The sequence below is a fragment of the Erythrolamprus reginae genome, chromosome 3 (assembly GCF_031021105.1).
Source record: "Erythrolamprus reginae isolate rEryReg1 chromosome 3, rEryReg1.hap1, whole genome shotgun sequence".
NCBI lineage: Eukaryota > Metazoa > Chordata > Lepidosauria > Squamata > Dipsadidae > Erythrolamprus > Erythrolamprus reginae.
The window spans coordinates 183231743-183250148 of NC_091952.1; the positions used below are offsets into that span (position 1 = coordinate 183231743).

General features: G+C 39.4%; 1 long non-coding RNA gene across 1 annotated transcript in view; it reads left to right on the forward strand.

Annotated features, from left to right (window-relative positions):
* The window catches only part of LOC139164813 (uncharacterized), a 185663-nt gene that overhangs the window by 71944 nt on the left and 95313 nt on the right, over positions 1–18406 (forward strand). The window contains exon 2 of the long non-coding RNA XR_011558701.1: positions 5481–5532. This is a non-coding gene — a long non-coding RNA (uncharacterized lncRNA). The remainder of the gene's footprint in view (positions 1–5480; positions 5533–18406) is intronic.

Genomic DNA, 18406 nt, shown 5'->3' on the forward strand with positions numbered 1-18406 from the left:
AACTGTAGAGTCCATTGTGGCTCAATAGTGGAAATAAAAGCTGCATAGCTCAGGAAATTAGAAGAAATGATTGGATAGAAAACTAAAAGATACGTATGTATTAGTAATTGGTTAATTTTGGGAAAAACTGAAACATAAGAATTTGATTTAAATTTTGGAAGCCAGATGGCAAAGATGAGAAATGGTGGTAGCACTATATAATGATATAACACAAAATTTACTTATTGTTTAGATTTTAAACATATACAACTTTATGAAGTAAGTGATATAATGTGAAGTTTCTTTTACTAAAGATATATGTATGTATGTATGTATGTATGTATGTATGTATGTATGTATGTATATGTATGTATCACATGTTTTTGCTGAATTTTTTTAATACACACAGTATATATATAATATTTTATTAGCTATATGATACAATATTAAAATTTAGATAAAAGAGATTTTATTATTCTTTGCATTGATATAATGTAACTTTTTATAGTAAGATGGAGAGGAAGAATTTTTATTTAGATTTTTAAGAATTGGCAATGTTGTACAAAATTAATAGAAAATTTTAGATGAGGAGAGATAAGAGCCTCCATTGAGTGAGTAATAAGAAAAGAAAAGTTTATACATGAGTGATTTTAAGCATCGCTGTTGTGTTTATAACTATATATTGTTTTATTTTATGGTGGAGAAAATAGTTTTTTATATAAACACCCCCCCACCCCCCCAAAAAGGAATGATCTCTTCCTCATTCTAATACATAGTCCAGTGATGGTGAATCTTTTTTGGTTCATGTGCCGTGTGTGTGTGTGTGTGTGTGCGCTAAGATGCATGCATGTGCCCCCACCTATTCCCTCCCCCCATGCATGAATCCCCTCACGCTGCTCCAGCGCATGTGCACAATCTCCCATCCCCCATCCCTGGATATGCGCACAGGCATGTGTTGATTTGGGGAGCCATGTCATCTGGTATTGGTCCACTATGCTTCATTAAGTCCAGGGTTAATGCAGCCATCTACCGGGAGATTTTGGAGCACTTCATGCTTCCTTCCGCACCCGACTTTTATAGGGGTGCTGACTTCAATTTTCCAGCAGGACTTGGCACCTGCCCACACTGCCAAAAGACCAAAACCTGGTTCAATGACCATAGGATTTCCATCCTTGATTGGCCAGAAAACCCACCTGACCTGAACCCCATAGAGATTAGATTACATTAGATTTATTGGATTTATATGCCGCCCCTCTCCGTAGACTCGGGGCGGCTCACAACAATGATAAACAAAACATAGTAACAAATCTAATATTTCGCAATCTAAATTACAGTTTTAAGTTAAAAAATCCAAAAGAGTCCCAATATATAAAAAATAAGCACACAATCGAATCATACACAAAAACTACAAGGGTAAGGGGGAGATGTTTCAATTCCCCCATGCCTGACGGCAGAGGTGGGTTTTAAAGAGTTTCCGAAAGGCAAGGAGGGTGGGGGCAATCCTAATATCTGGGGGGAGCTGGTTCCAGAGGGTTGGAGCCACCACAGAGAAGGCTCTTCCCCTGGGTCCCGACAGACGACATTGTTTAGTCGACGGGACCCGGAGAAGGCCAACTCTGTGGGACCTAACCGGTCACTGGGATTCATGAGGCAGAAAGCGGTCCCAGAGATATTCTGGTCCGATGCCATGAAGGGCTTTATAGGTCATAACCAACACTTTGAATTGTGACCGGAAACTGATCGGCAACCAATGCAGACTGCGGAGTGTTGGAGTAACATGGGCATATTGAGGGTCAAACTCAACATGGATAAGACGGAGTGGCTGTGGGTTTTGCCTCCCAAGGACAATCCCACCTGTCCGTCCATTACCCTGGGGGAGGGAACTATTGACCCCCTCAGAGAGGGTCCGCAACTTGGGCGCATAGTTCCCTCTAAGCTGAGCAGTGAGCAATCGCTCACTTAAAAATCATCATCAACTCAGATTTTTCCAAACCTGCCCAGAAGCCGAGAGAGAAGGAGAGAGAGGGAAAGAGAGGAAGAGAGAGAAACAGATAGAAAAAAGAGAGGAAGGAAAAGAGAAAGAAAAAGAATGGGAGTAAGGAAGAGAGAAAGAAAATCAAAATCTAGTTTGAAACTAGCTCAACTATTTAAGTGGCATTTTGATATTGATAGAGTTGCCCTATTATGAGCTCACTGTTATAGACACACAGTACAGTATTTTATTTTGAAATTCTCTGAGGCAAAACAGGGTGGGTTTTTTGTTTGTTTGCTTGTTTGTTTGTTTGTTTATTTATTTATTTATTTATTTATTATTTTTGTGCTGCCCAGTCCCGAAGGGACTGCCGCTCAGACACTATACTTTTCCGCCCCCCCCAAAAAAAATTAGAGGGAACACTGCTTGGGCGTCCTCCTCGATCCACAGCTCACATTAGAAATCCATCTCTCAGCTGTGGCGAGGGGGCCGTTTGCCCAGGTTCGCCTGGTGCACCAGTTGCGGCCCTATCTGGACCGGGACTCATTGCTCACAGTCACTCATGCCCTCATCACCTCGAGGTTCGACTACTGTAATGCTCTCTACATGGGGCTACCTCTGAAAAGTGTTCGGAAACTTCAGATCGTGCAGAATGCAGCTGCGAGAGCAGTCATGGGCTTACCTAGGTATGCCCATATTTCACCATCACTCCACAGTCTGCATTGGCTGCCGATCAGTTTCCGGTCACAATTCAAAGTGTTGGTTATGACCTTTAAAGCCCTTCATGGCATTGGACCAGAATATCTCCGAGACCACCTCCTGCCGCACGAATCCCAGCGACCGATTAGGTCCCACAGAGTGGGCCTTCTCCGGGTCCCGTCAACTAAACAATGTCGGTTGGCGGGCCCCAGGGGAAGAGCCTTCTCTGTGGCGGCACTGGCCCTCTGGAACCAGCTCCCCCCGGAGATTAGAACTGCCCTTACTCTTCCTGCCTTCCGTAAACTCCTTAAAACCCACCTTTGCCATCAGGCATGGGGGAACTGAAACATCTCCCCCTGGGCATGTTTAATTTATACATGGTATGCTTGTGTGCGTGTCTGTTAGTATATGGGTTTTTTTAAAAAAATCTTCAAATATTTTAAATTTAGTCGGATTATTTATGATTTGTACCACTTGTTGTGAGCCGCCCCGAGTCTTCGGAGAGGGGCGGCATACAAATCCAAATAATAAATAAATAAATAAATAAATATTTAGAGAAGCCCATAATTGCTCTTGCAGCTGCATTCTGCACGATCTGAAGTTTCCGAACATTCTTCAAAGGTAGCCCCATGTAGAGAGCATTACAGTAGTCAAGCCTCGAGGTGATGAGGGCATGAGTGACTGTGAGCAGTGACTCCCGATCCAGATAGGGCCGCAACTGGTGCACCAGGCGAACCTGGGCAAACGCCCCCCTCACCACAGCTGAAAGAGAATCTATGGGGCACTGCCAAGAGAAAGATGAGAGACATGACATGGAATAATGCAGGTGAAGGCTGCTATTGAGGCATCCTGGTCTTCCATAATACCTCGGCAGTGCCACAGGCTGATAGCTTCCATGCCACACCGCATTGAGGCAATAATTACTGCAGAAGGGGCCCAAACCAAGCATTGAGTACATATTCATTATTATACTTTTCAGAGGTCTGATATTATTTTATGTACACCCCTTTTTTATTGATAGCATGTAATATTTTAATTTTCTGAGATGGTGGATTTCATGAGTTGTACCCCATAATCATCACAATTATGACAAATCACATCTTCAACTATCTTGCCTTGCATGTAATGAGTCTCTCTTATAGATTACATTTCACCTTTTAAGTTGCATTAATGAAATAAATGAACTTTTTCCCGATATTCTAATTTTTTGAATTTCACCTGTATAGAGATCCCTCGTTTTTTGCTGGGGATGCGTTCCAAGACCACCCATGAAAAACGAATTTCCGTGAAGTAGAGGAAAGATATTTTTTTTATGTATTTAATGAGTATTCGGACTTTTAAAACCCACCCTTTGCATTAAACAGTCATTCTGTAATGTTTCTCAGCTGGAACTACATGTGAGACTTCTGGAGACCTCAACTACAAAAAGATATTGACAAAATTGAACGGGTCCAAGGACGGGCTACAAGAATGGTGGAAGGTCTTAGGCATAAAACGTATCAGGAAAGACTTAATGAACTCAATCTGTATAGTCTGGAGGACAGAAGGAAAAGGGGGGACATGATCGAAACATTTAAATATGTTAAAGGGTTAAATAAGGTTCAGGAGGGAAGTGTTTTTAGTAGGAAAGTGAACACAAGAACAAGGGGACACAATCTGAAGTTAGTTGGAGGGAAGATCAAAAGCAACGTGAGAAAATATTATTTCACTGAAAGAGTAGTAGATCCTTGGAACAAACTTCCAGCAGACGTGGTTGGTAAATCCACAGTAACTGAATTTAAACATGCCTGGGATAAACATATATCCATTGTAAGATGAAATACAGGAAATAGTATAAGGGCAGACTAGATGGACCATGAGGTCTTTTTCTGCCCTCAGTCTTCTATGTTTCTATGTTTCTATATCCTACCAGTTTCTTTAATAAAGTACAGTAGTACCGTAGGAGAATTTTATGAATTTTCAATGGATTTAATGGGTTTAAGCCCCCTTAAGAAGAATTTTATGAATTTTTAATAGATTTAAATTTTTTAAGGATTTAATTGATTGAAGCCCCCTTTGAAAACCTGTAAAATAGCAAATTCATGAAAGATGAACCGTGAAGTAGTGAGAGATTACTGTATATCATCTGTGCTGGTTGCTGGGAGGCAAATTGCTGCGAGACAGAGGCAGATTTGTTTTTTTCCTTATTTTCCTCCCCCATAACTAAAGTGCGTCTTTATGCAAAACTTAGGGTCCATTGTGGGTCAATAGTAGAAATAAAAGCTGCATAGCTCAGAAAATTATATTTATATTTGCAGGGAAAAAGCATGCTGAGCTGGGAGGGCAAAGTTAAATATATCATCTGCTAAGAGTAAATTTCCAAGTCTAACCCCTCCTGAATTCTGTTGACACTTACCTGGATCCAATTTAGCATTGAACTTTAGTTAACCGGATACTTGTGTATAGACTGGAATAAATCTATGCAGCAACCTAACCAGTGTTTCTGTTTCTTTGAATCTGGCAATATCCCTACATTCACTGTGGGATGATGAAAAATTAAAAAGTTTGCAATTGAGCATTTGTCAAATTATTTATTTCTTTATTTATTTATTCATTCATTTGTCCAATACACAAATACATAGGAAGAAAAATAGACATGTAGTAATATATATAAGGGTAAAGTGAACTTAGAGGAGAACTGTGAGTTATTGACAGAGAACTGAATACAAATACAAAGCAGACCATTTGAAGATGGTTTGAATTTAAGAAATGGTTACCTTAATTTAAATAGATATATAAGAACTCTAATCAGATTGTGAGACTCACTTGCATCTTTCCTTCTGTCTTTCAGATCTTTACCTGTTGAATGTCTAAGGCCAGAGTGTCTTTCAAATGAAGGAATGGTAAGCTGAGAATTATTTGGAAACATAATTATGTTTCCAGAAAGAAAGTATGGATTTAATAATTTGTCTATGTATAAAACTCTCTATCTCAAGTTTAAATGCTAAGAACTAATTGAAGCCAAATGCTAATATCCCAACACTGAGCATACTGAAACCATAATACATTAATAGGTGGAGTTGAAATTGTCCACATTTTCACCTTTTCTCTGTGGTCAAAGAGGGCACTCATCTGGAAAAGGAACAAAAGCTCTCATGTTTTACCCATTTTTTTAAAAAAAAAATCTGCCTGCTGATGCTCTGTAGAGTAGAGTAAGAGAATGGCAGGACCTGAGACTTAAGAACAATATTCTACCTTTTATATTCCAGTTTATCTGACTTTTGTAAAAGATAAATTTGTTTATGAGGGTTTATTTTAATGCCACTTGTTTTACAACAAGGGTGTCAAACTCGTGTTGCCATGGCGGCATCACATGACATATAGGGTCTTTTCCCCCTTTGCTAAATGATTATTGAATGACTGCAAATGAATGTTTTAAAGTTAGAATGTTTAAGAATCTTTTTAGTATATTAATTGGATAAACTTTATTGTTATGTTTTTGGTATATGCTGTGAGCCGCCCTGAGTCCGCGGAGAGGGGCGGCATACAAGTCCAATAAATAATAAAAATAAACTGGATGGGGGCAGGGACAGGACATGATGCCTCTGGCCTGCGGGCCGCAGGTTTGACACTCCTGATCTATAGGCTTTTGGAATCTGTACGGAATTATGCTATTTATACATTTAACTCTACAGAAAACTTATCAAATTGTGAGAGATACTCTCTTAAATATTTTACTTTTACTTTGATGATAGCAAATCTTATTTATAATTCATTTCTACAGATGCTCATCTCAAACAAGTTGCTCTGGGTAGCAGACAATCTATAATTAAAAACAATTATAATATAATACAAAAATAAATACATGTGGCACAGTAGTGGGCTTCACTTACCTTTGCTACTGGTTCGGAACTGTAAACGCACACGAGGCCCTTCTGCACATGGGCACAACCTTTTGTGCATGCGTAGATCATCTTTGATGACATCTAGGTAGGTGGGCGGAGCCTCCCGCCACTGCCAGTACCGGTTCATTTGAACTGGAGTAAATTAGTAGCAACCCACCACTGATGTGGCAGCCCCCTCAAACTGACATCCTGGATATCAGTCTTCTTGATCTAGATGTCAGTCTAGATTTCAAAATCTTCCAGTGCTGTATCCACTAATTCCAAATCAACAGCAGGCCAAAAATAAATAAATAATATAATATAATACAATACAATACAATACAATACAATATAATATAATGTAATAATATAATATAATTAATATAACATAACATAACATAATACTGTATAATATAATAATATAATATAATATAATATAATATAATATAATATAATTAATATAATTAATATAATATAATATAATTAATATAATATAATATAATATAATATAATATAATATAATATAATATAATATAATATAATATAATATAATATAATATAATATAATATAATATAATATAATATAATATAATATAATATAATCCTGGAGCTGTTAGAACAGGATAAGATGGCTTGTTATCTGTAGCTATTTAAACACAAATCAGCAAAGTTTTTTGTTTGAAGAAAATCATCTCCAATACTGAACTATGCTGCTGAAACAACATAAGTGGTATGTATGGAGGGAAATTTGTTTTATAAACAAATATCTATGGAGATTCTCAATCATCCAGATCATGATTGTCCCAAAGGTGCTTGTCAAAAGCATCTGGATTTTCTTTGTTTTTTCCCTCTTGAAAACATTTTGCTTCTCATCTAAGAAATTTCTTTAATTCATTTCTGAAGTAGCTTTTTGGATGGGAAGCAAAATGTTTTCAACGAAAAAAAGAGCCAAGTTCAGTTTCTTTTCATAAGCCCCTTTGGGACGTATGACTGTGCACTCTATTGTGTACGACCAGCAAAGGACTGCCATTTTCGGCGCTACTGGTATGCTCTCTGAGGCCGTTGCCGATGCGGGTGCATCCTGTGGGTGCATGCATGCCCATTGGTGTGAGATTTTGTTTCTGTGCATGAGCAGCAAGCAAAATCTCACGTGAAGATACTCCGTGAGTGAGATTTCGGTGACTTTTGCCGATATTTTTGCTTCCACGCATGTGCAGAAGCAAAAAATCACCAAAATCCACTGAAATCTCACTCGCGAGAGTATCTTCACGTATGCTGTGCATACACAGAAGCCAAATCTTGTGCGAGGGTGCGCTTGCACGCATTAGGGACAAGCAACTGCGTGCACATCCTGAAAATCACTACCGGAGAGTAGAATAGAATAGAATAGAATTTTATTGGCTAAGTGTGATTGGACACACAAGGAATTTGTCTTGATGCCTACACTCTCAGCGTACATAAAAGAAAAAGATTAGCTAGCACCTGACTGTTCCAGTAGGTACATCTCTGTGTAGCACGCTATAGAGCAGTGCACACCAAGATAACTAGACACAAAAACAGATTTTTTTTCTTGAAAGCCATCATTCTGCTAGACAAATAATTCCCTTATCACTGTCAAACTATTCACTAAGACTGTATTCCTATTACTATTAGTCTTCTCATCATTCCTATCACCCATTTCCTCGCAGTTATGACTGTAACTTGTTGCTTGCATTATTGTACCCTATGACAATGATTAAGTATTGTTCCTTATGATTCTTGACAAACTTTTTTTAATGTACATTGAGTGCATGTGTACCAAAGACAAATTCCTTCTATGTCCAATCACACTTGCCCAATAAAGAATTCTATTCGATTTTTATTTCATTTATTGTATTTATTTATATATATTTGCCAGACAATTATAGGAAAATAATTTGTATAAGCATAACATTAGAAAAGTAATGATTAAAAGTAATGATAAAAGACAATATGACAGTAGGATAGGGACGGTAGGCACAATGGTGCACTTGTGCACAGCCCTTATTCTATTCTATTCTATTCTATTCCATTCCATTCCATCCCATTCCATTCATGGCTAGTGTTCAGAAATAAACTCCCAGAAACTTTTTTACTCTCTTTGGCTGTAAAATCACTGAACAACATTGTGGCCTTACAGACATGAATTCTGTCCTTATTTTTGTTAGAGAGCAACATGGGCCAAGCAATTTTTTTATTTTAAAAAAGCAGGAAGGTATTTTTTCCCCCTTTTTTGTCAATAACATTTGTGTATCAATGTTGGGGAACTACTGTATTGTCATATTACTTTGACCCCAAAATTGCCCAGGTCTTCCACGGACATTGGAGGGATAGTGATGGACCCTATTTAATACACCAGTTTGAAACGTTTATGCACAAAACCATTGAGGTGCTGCAGGTTTCTCAATTACCATAGAAAGTCTCTTAACTTAAACCACCGAAATGTATTCACTATTGAAATGGCTTCCTTCAAAGCTGCTGTGTTGTGCTGGTTAACCTGTTCTACTGGCAGGGCAAGATTCTTTTTGAAAACTGCTCCAGACACTTAATTTCCCTCCGTCTCCCCAACTTTTCATGTTTAGGAAGGACTTATTTATATGTATTTACAAAGCATGAATTATTATTTTTATCCACTCCAAGTGTTGCTAAAGAATGATTTTACACACACATAGAGAGAGAGACAGACAGAGAGACAGAGAGAGAGAGAGAGAGACAGACAGACAGAGAGACAGAGACAGAGAGAGAGAGAAAATTTCAAGATTGGCGGCATGCTAGTGTCTCCAAAATAAAACACAGACAAAATACGTTGAGGAATCTGAGGAGGAAAATTCTTTTAGACACTTCATTGGATCTGGCAGCTTGTGACTTGATATTATCATGCTTCTATACCCAAGCATTTTCTTTTATTATCGGTCTTCAATTGGTCACAGGGATTATACTAGCCATGTGGAACTATTTAGGAATGCAAGCCGTGACAATAGCAAACGTTGAACTGTAATGGAATAAGGACAGTAAAATTACACAGGGAAAATGTTCATTCATTAATTGGAACCATGTGTTTTGTCTAATATCATTGTTCTCCGAGATACAAGAGACTGTATTTTTCCAAATAACTGTTATCATTTAACCTTTTCCATTTGGGAGAGCAGGCGGTGAATAAAGCAAAGGGAAACTAACATTATCCCTCTAAGAAATGTGTTGCAGATTTATCTATAAAAGTAGATAATTCTCTGAGGCCTTTTTTCTGTGCCCTCCCCTCAGTTGCACAATGGGTGGGTTTAAATGGGAGAACTTTTTAAGGGTGGACCCCACTCTCTTAAACAATTTCCCTGGAAAAGAGCTTAGTGTCAGGAACGCTAAAAAAAATATTTTAAGTGTTTTGCCAGCATTTCAAATACTGTTTATAAAAATGCTGCACGATTTTATTCTTGGAGCTGGTTTATCTTTCATTTTGTCATAGACTGCATTATTTTGATACCTATTTTTTACTTTATTTTTTGTTTTATCATTATATTTTATTATTCACTTCTCTAGAACTCAATATATTGATTAGTCTAAAGTTTTAATGAATCATACCCCCCTAGTAATATTTACAAGACTCCATGTATGCAAATTCTACAGCTGGGCAAAATGTGTGAGCGGGGAAGGTCAATTGTGAGTTGTAGGGAATCATGATTATATTAGTAAATATTAATATCTGTATCAGGATATATATTCTGTACCAAACCTTAATGCAATGTACAGCTAAATAGTGAAAGACAAGAAAGGTTCGATTACTGCAGCGCTCTCTACATGGGGCTACCTTTGAAAAGTGTTAGGAAACTTCAGATCGTTCAGAATGAGGCCGCGAGAGCCATCGTGAGGCTTCCTAGATTCTCCCACGTTTCTGCAACACTCCGCGGCCTGCACTGGCTGCCAATCGGTTTCCGGTCACAATTCAAAGTGTTGGTAATGACCTTTAAAGCCCTACATGGCATTGGGCCAGAATACATCCGTAACCGCCTTCTACCGCACGAATCCCAGCGGCCGATAAGGTCCCACAGAGTTGGCCTTCTCTGGGTCCCGTTGACCAAACAATGTCGTTTGGCGGGCCCCAGGGGAAGAGCCTTCTCTGTGGCGGCCCCGGCCCTCTGGAACCAACTCCCCCCAGAGATTAGAACGGCCCCCACCCTCCTTGTCTTTCGCAAATTACTTGAGACCCACCTTTGTCGCCAGGCATGGGGGAGTTAAGTTATCCTTTCCCCCTAGGCTATTAAAAGTTATGCATGGTATGTTTGTGTGTATGTTTGGTTTTTTATAATAAGGGTTTTTTTTAGTTGTTTTTATTAATTGGATTGTTCATGTTGTTTTACCACTGTTGTTAGCTGCCCCGAGTCTGCGGACAGGGGCGGCATACAAATCCAATAAATAATAATAATAATAAAAGGAAGGAAGGAAGGAAGGAGAAAAGAAAGAAAGAAAGAAAGAAAGAAAGAAAGAAAGAATACAGGCAATGTTTGTCCTTAAAATATACATTACATACAATATTAACCTGTTGGAAAGAATGTTACACATAATATGAAACAGAACACAAGTAAGGATAAGGTTGTATAGAGGCGGTTTTTGTGTGTTAGACTAGGGGTGTCAAACTTGCATTGTCATGATGGTGTTAGTTGAAGTATCGGGGCTTCCCACCCCCTTTGCTAAACTGGGCTAGGGCAGAGCCAGCACGTAATGCCTCTGGCTGCGAGTTTGTCACCCCTGTGTTAGACACTGAAAATTACTGCCTTATATGGCCCCCAAATTTACATCCAAAGGTGTTTAAAAACATATGTACACATTTTTACACACCATAGGTACATCATACAGGTGCTTAAATAAATATAGGTTATAAGTGCTTAAAATATATACAGTGTTCCCTCGATTTTCGCGGGTTCGAACTTCGCAGAAAGTCTATACCACGGTTTTTCAAAAATATTAATTAAAAAATACTTTGCGGGTTTTTTCCCTATACCATGGTTTTTCCCGCCCGATGACGTCATATATCATCGCCAAACTTTCATCCGACTTTAATAAATATTTTTTAAAATAAACTTTAATAAACAAACATGGTGAGTAATGATCTAAATGGTTGCTAAGGGAATGGGAAATTGCACTTTAGGGGTTTAAAGTGTTAAAGGAAGGCTTGTGATACTGTTCATAGCCAAAAATAGTGTATTTACTTCCGTATCTCTGCTTCGCGGAAATTCGACTTTCGCGGGCAGTCTCGGAACGCATCTCCCGCGAAAATCGAGGGAACACTGTATACAGATCTGGCAATCCAGGATGTAAAGCAGTGTTTTCCCATAGTTCCTGTTTCTGTAATGCATAAAACTGCCTCAGTTCTTATTGGCTATTGGCTTGTGTCCTGTATTCCGAACAAAGGTCAAGTTCTGGGTTGTAAAATTCTCTCATAAAATTAGTTCAACTTTTGCCGAGGATTTTTCACACAGTAGGCAGGATGTTTGGCAGTGGATAAGCCACCCTCCCTCCTTCCTTAATCATCTTGCTTCATTCAAGAGGAGTGTGAGCCCAGTTCTTTTCCACAGCGATGTTTTTAATTTTAACTCTCTTCAGAGCCACTGAAAGAGAACGGCCACCCAGTCTTTAGAAGGAGCAGCTGCAATCCTCCACAGTCAAAGAGCAGTAGTGCATGTTCCCATTTTTCAGCATTAGCCCTGGGTGGCCATGGACCTCTCCCTTTCTGGAGGTGGCAGATATTGTCCCTCACTCCAGCTTCCCTGTCTGAAATAGTTTTGTTTGGCTTCCTCCGTCTGCTGAGTCAAACACATTTGGATAAGAAGAATTCAAAGCAGAATTCAAAGAGCCCTCCAAGGCTGTTGTGGCTTTTATCAATCCTCAGAATTGATGAGAAAAAGACAGACCTATAAACAGTATCGGGTTGCTACCTGGTACGTGCGACACTGTGCACCGGTAGTAAAAATGGAACTGCGTGCACAGCCCTGTGTCACTGGCATGTGTGCGTGTGCGTCCTGGTGAGATTTTGCTTCTGCGCATGCACAGGAAGCAAAATCTTGCAAGGGATGTGCGGCCATGCGAAATTTTGGCATGCGCGGAAACAAAAAAAAAATCCCACCAAAATATCTCTTGCGTACGCGCCCTCTCATGACATTTTGCTTCCTGCCCATGTACAGAAGCAAAATCTTGCTTGGATGCATGCATGTGCACACCGGTGACACGGAGCTGTGCGCGCATTGCACCAGTAGCAGCAGTAAGTAGGAACCCCCACCTGCCTATAAAGAATTCACTGCGGAAGATCCCCCTTTTTAGAATAGAATAGAATTTTATTGGCCAAGTGTGATTGGACACACAAGGAATTTGTCTTGGTGCATATGCTCTCAGTGTACATAAAATAAAATATACATTTGTCAAGAATCATGTGGTATAACACTTAATGATTGTCATAGGGGTCAAATAAGCAACGAAGAAGCAATATTAATAAAAATCTTAGGATATAAGCAACAAGTTATAGTCATACAGTCAACATGGGAGGAAATGGGTGATAGGAATGATGAGAAAAACTAGTAAAAGTGCAGATTTAGTAGAAAGTCTGACAGTGTTGTTCCACTCAAAATTGTCTTTCAGCTGTTATCACCGTGATGACGAACCTATGGCACGGGTTCCACAGGTGGCACATGGAGCCATATCTGCTGGCACACGAGCCGTTGCCCTAGCTCAGCTCCAATGTGCATGTGTATGCCGGCCAGCTGATTTTTGGCTTGCACAGAGGCTCTGGGAGGGCGTTTTTGGCTTCCAGAGAGCCTCTGGGGGAGATGGGGAGGACATTTTTACCCTCCCCTGGCTCCAGGGAAGCTTTTGGAGCCTGAGGAGGGCAAAAATGAACTTTCTGGGCCCATCAGAAGTTGGGAAACAGTCTGTTTCCAGCCTCCAGAATGCCTCCAGTGGGTGGGAGAAGCTATTTTCACCCTCTCCAGGCATTGAATTATGGGTGTGGGCACATGCTATTGCACCTGTGCAATAGCATGTGCCCACACTCTTTCAGCACCCGAGGGGGAAAAAAGGTTTGCCATCACTGTGTTATCATGATGATTGTTGTGAGACATTCTAGCTCGCCTCGGCTTTAAAGTTTAAAGTTGACTCATTGTCCAATGTGACGTAAGCCATTGAGGCCTTGATGGAGAACCTATGGCCTTGATGGAGAACCTATGGCCTTGATGGAGAACCTATGGCCTTGATGGAGAACCTACCTACCGAACAAACAAACAAACAAACAAACAAACAAACAAACAAACATTTGCTCGTTATAGGTATTCACTTAGCTAGATTGGTGGTGTACCATTCTTTCAGCAGGTTTAGAGAATGTACATTAGCATCCCCTCTCTTCTTGTATTTTTCCCACTCACAACAAAGAGTTAGAACAGTGATGGCGAATCTTTTTTGGTTTGCATGCCAAAAGGGTGTGTGTGTGCGTATGCTAGCGCGCATGCATGTGCCCACACCCACTCCCTCCCATCCCCCAGCTCCCACGTATGCAAAGGGGCCTCACTGAAGCCTGAGACGGTAAAAAAAATGGGCAAATGGGCAAATCTGAAGTTTGGAAAAGCAGATTTCTTGTTTGCTTGTTGTGCTGTTTTTTGCCCTCTGGGGTTTCGGGGCTTTCCTGAAGGGCGAAATGACTTTCCCCAAGGCCAAAAATCAGTGGAGCTGACATAGGGCAATGCCTCACGTGCCCTCTGATATGACTCCACGTGACACTTGTGCCATAGGTTCACCATCACTAGGTTAGAATATGAAATTGTGCCTGGACCCAAATCACCCAGAAATTGCAGTGGCTTTGAACCTGGGTTTCTCTTTCCTGCTCTAAACCTTTATTACCTGTGGGTGGAAGAAGCAGATGCAGAGAAGTTAAGAGTACAGTGGTACCTCTACTTACAAACTTAATTCGTTCCATGACCAGGTTCTTAAGTAGAAAAGTTTGTAAGAAGAAGCAATTTTCCCCATAGGAATCAATGTAAAAACAAATAATGCGTGCGATTGGGGAAACCACAGGGAGGGTGGAGGCCCTGTTTCCTCCCAGGAGATTCCTAGAGAGACCCCACAGAGGCTTCTCCCTGCCTTTTCCAGTTACAATTTCGGAGGCTCGGGTTTGTAAGTGAAAAATTGTTCTTGAGAAGAGGCAAAAAAATCTCGAACACCCGGTTCTTATCTAGAAAAGTTTGTAAGTAGAGGTGTTCTTAGGTAGAGGTTCCACTGTATTACATTTTTTAATTTATTTATTTATCGGATTTATATGCCGCCCCTCTCCGAGGACTCAGGGTGGCTTACAACATATAAAAAACAATGCACATCGAAATCCAATTAATTAAAGTTAAAAATCTAAAAACCTGAAAACCAATTAAAATGCACTCATAGCCATTCAGTCAACAAACTCACCATACATTCATCGGCCAGGGGGCAGTGCCTACATGGCACCACAAATTTAGTTGTGTGAATTCTATACTTCATACATGGTTACAGTTTTGGAGGCTCGGGTTTGTAAGTAGAAAATGGTTATTATTTATTTATTTATTTATTTATTTAGTTAGTTAGTTAGTTAGTTAGTTAGTCCAATACATAATACACATTGAAGAGAATAGATATGTAGTAATATAAATAAAGAAAAGAATAGAAGAAAAGATGTAAAAGTATAGGTGAACATATTTGAAAGGAAGAAAAGATAAACGAGATAAGGAGAGACAATTGGACAGGGGACGGAAGGCACACTGGTGCACTTGAGAAAAGGCAAAAAAATCTTGAACACCACGTTCTTATCTAGAAAAGTTCATAAGTAGAAGCGTTCTTAGGTAGAGGTACCACTGTATCTATATCCATTTGTCAAAACTGGCAAGATGGAACAGCATCATAGTCCAAATCCCACTTCTTTTGTACAGCTGTGCGATGTTGATTCATGTCAGTAAAAGAGGCTTTCACTGTGATACTCTATCACCTTGCCAATGTCCACCCTTTTCTGATAACAGAGATAAATATTACATGCAGGAATATATACTGCCATATTTCTCAATCTGTTTGAAGTATTCTGGATAGTTAGAAAATTTATGAACACTAACAGGATATTGTTTACATATTTAGGAAATAATGTTTTGCAATTGTTGAAAGCTTTCATTTCAATTAGAAACAAAACTTCAATGTAGGTCTCAGCAGTAGAGATAGATTTTGGAACAAGCTGAAATAATTGTGAAGAGCTAAGGAAGTTAAAGATCAAAGTAGCCAAAATATTTTTGTTTTAAAAAAGAGATGATAAGTCCTGAAATGGAAACTTTCAAAAAAAGCAGTTAAAGATAAAGAAAAAACTAATGGAAGTAAAATATTCTAAATACTCGAAAGTGACTTAGTGGTGTTTAAGTTGCATGTCTATTCTAGTTCCTAAGATCTTTATAAAAGCTGTTCTCTTGATTTTCACTTGCCTTGCCTAAAGAAATGGGCCAGGCAATTATTAGGAAAAAGATCTTTCCCATCCCAAATACAGAATGCTCCCTTCACAGAGATTTTACCTGGGCCCAGATTAAAATTGCTTAGTCCCACTTGCTTTTTGAAGGGTTGTAAGTTATTTTCCAATGTACTGTATTTTCCTTGTTTTAATTTCGAATTATTTTGAGCTTATATTTTTATGCTAGATGAATTTTGGTTTGTACTGGAATTTGTGAGATTTAGGCATTGGCTTCATTTACAATTGTTTTTGGTTTGACTTAATTTGATTGATTTAAAAGTTTTAAAAACCACATGGGGGAAAGCTTTGCTTAACTGGGCAGAAATGGTATAGGAAGTCCTAGAGTGGTTGCTTGGTTGCAAAAACTGTCCGGCATTCACACAAGGACATGGGACAAATAGGCAAAAGGCTAAACCACAAAACAAAAGAGTGATGATTTGGATATGAAGAAAGAAGAAACCAAGAGGACAATAGAGCCAGGCTAAAATATAACCATGGGTAGGGGCAGAAGAAAGAAAGGAATGGAGTGGAATAATATGTTATATTGGAGAGCTAGGCAGCCAAAGAGCTAAAAGATGGGACTTTGACCTCTTGTAGCCTTGCCTAGATATGTGGAAATGCAGCAGGCATTTAATTTGGGTTTCCTACCGGAATGGATGAAGACGCCATACCGGTAGTAAAACTGGAGCTGCATGTGCAGCTTTGGGTCTCTAGTGCTTGTGCGCGCATCCCAGCATGCACAGGAAACAAAATCCCGTGAGGGGATGTGCACACGCCGTGCTTGCGCGAAAGCAAAAAGTCACTGAAATCTCATGCGTCTGCGCATCCCCTCGCAAGATTTTGCTTCCTGTGCATGCGCAGTAGCAAAATCTCGCTGGGACGCGGGCACAGTAGCGGCAACCCCCGCCTGATTTGGATGCTATACTTGAAATGCAAAAAGCCTCTTCAGTGGCTGTAGAGATAGTCCTTGACTTACAACGGTTCATTTAGTGACTGTTCAAAGTTACAACAGCACTGAGAAATGTGTCTTATGACAAGTGATGGGCTACCAAAATTTTCACTACCACACTGTGGGCGTGGCTTATGCATTTTATTTCAACATCTTTCAGTGCAAATGGGGTGTTCTGGGATGGAGCTCCATTTTCGCTATCCCACTGCGTCCCCCCCCCCATCCGGGCAGTAGCCCACCTCTGATTATTTACTATATAAAGTGTATGTACACACATACATGCACAGCGCTTCTAAAATTATACACATTCAACCTCATTTACTGTGATAGGAAAAATATACCCAGAGACCAGAAGGGAAAAAAAGAAAAAAAATCAAAGTTTTGCTACCGGTACTGTGTACCTGACCAAAAGTTTGCTACCGGTACTGCGTACCTGAACGTACCAGTAGGAGCCCACCAGTGTTTATGACTATTTTTCAGAGTTACGGCCTTTGCAACGTCCCCATGATCATGTGATTAAAATTCAGATAATAATAATAATAATAATAATAATAATAATAACAACAACAATAACAACAACAACAATAACAATAATAATAATAATTTATTAGATTTGTATGCCGCCCCTCTCCGAAGACTCGGGGCGGCTCACAACAGTAATAAAAACAGTATAACAATGGAACAAATCTAATAATAAAAATTATACAAAAAACCCCAACTGTTAAAATCTATACAACACATACATACCAAACATAAAATATAAGAAAGCCTGGGGGAGATGGCAGCTGGTTCATAGTTATGATCGTTGTCATGTCCCAAGGCCACATGATCCCTTTTTGTGTCCTTCCAACAAGTGAAGTCAATGGGGAAGCCAGATTCACTTAACGGCCATATGTATGACTAACCTATCTACTGTGGCCATTCATTTAACAACCCGTGACAAGAAAGGTCGCAAAATGGGGCAAAACTCACTTAACAAATGTCTCACTTAACAATGAAAATTTGGGGCTCAATTGTGGTTTTAAGTTGAGGACTTGTGTATTCCTTGGGTGCAGAAAAAGAGAGAAATGCTAGATAACAAGTTATTCCTTCCTATGCATTAAAAAAAGAGATCTATACAGGTCGCTCTTGATTTAAAACAGTTTCTTTACTAACCATTCAAAGTTACAGTGGAGTTGAAAAAAGTGAGTTATGATGACTTTTCACATTCATTCATTCATTCATTCATTCATTCACTTATTCACTCACTCACTCACTCACTCACTCACTCATTTATTTATGTATTTATTTGACTTTTATGTTGCCCAATCCCAAAGGACTCAGGGCAGAATAGAATAGAATAGAATAGAATAGAATAGAATAGAATAGAATTCTTTATTGGCTACGTGTAATTGGACACATAAGGAATTTGTCTTTGGTGCATATGCTCTCAGCGTACA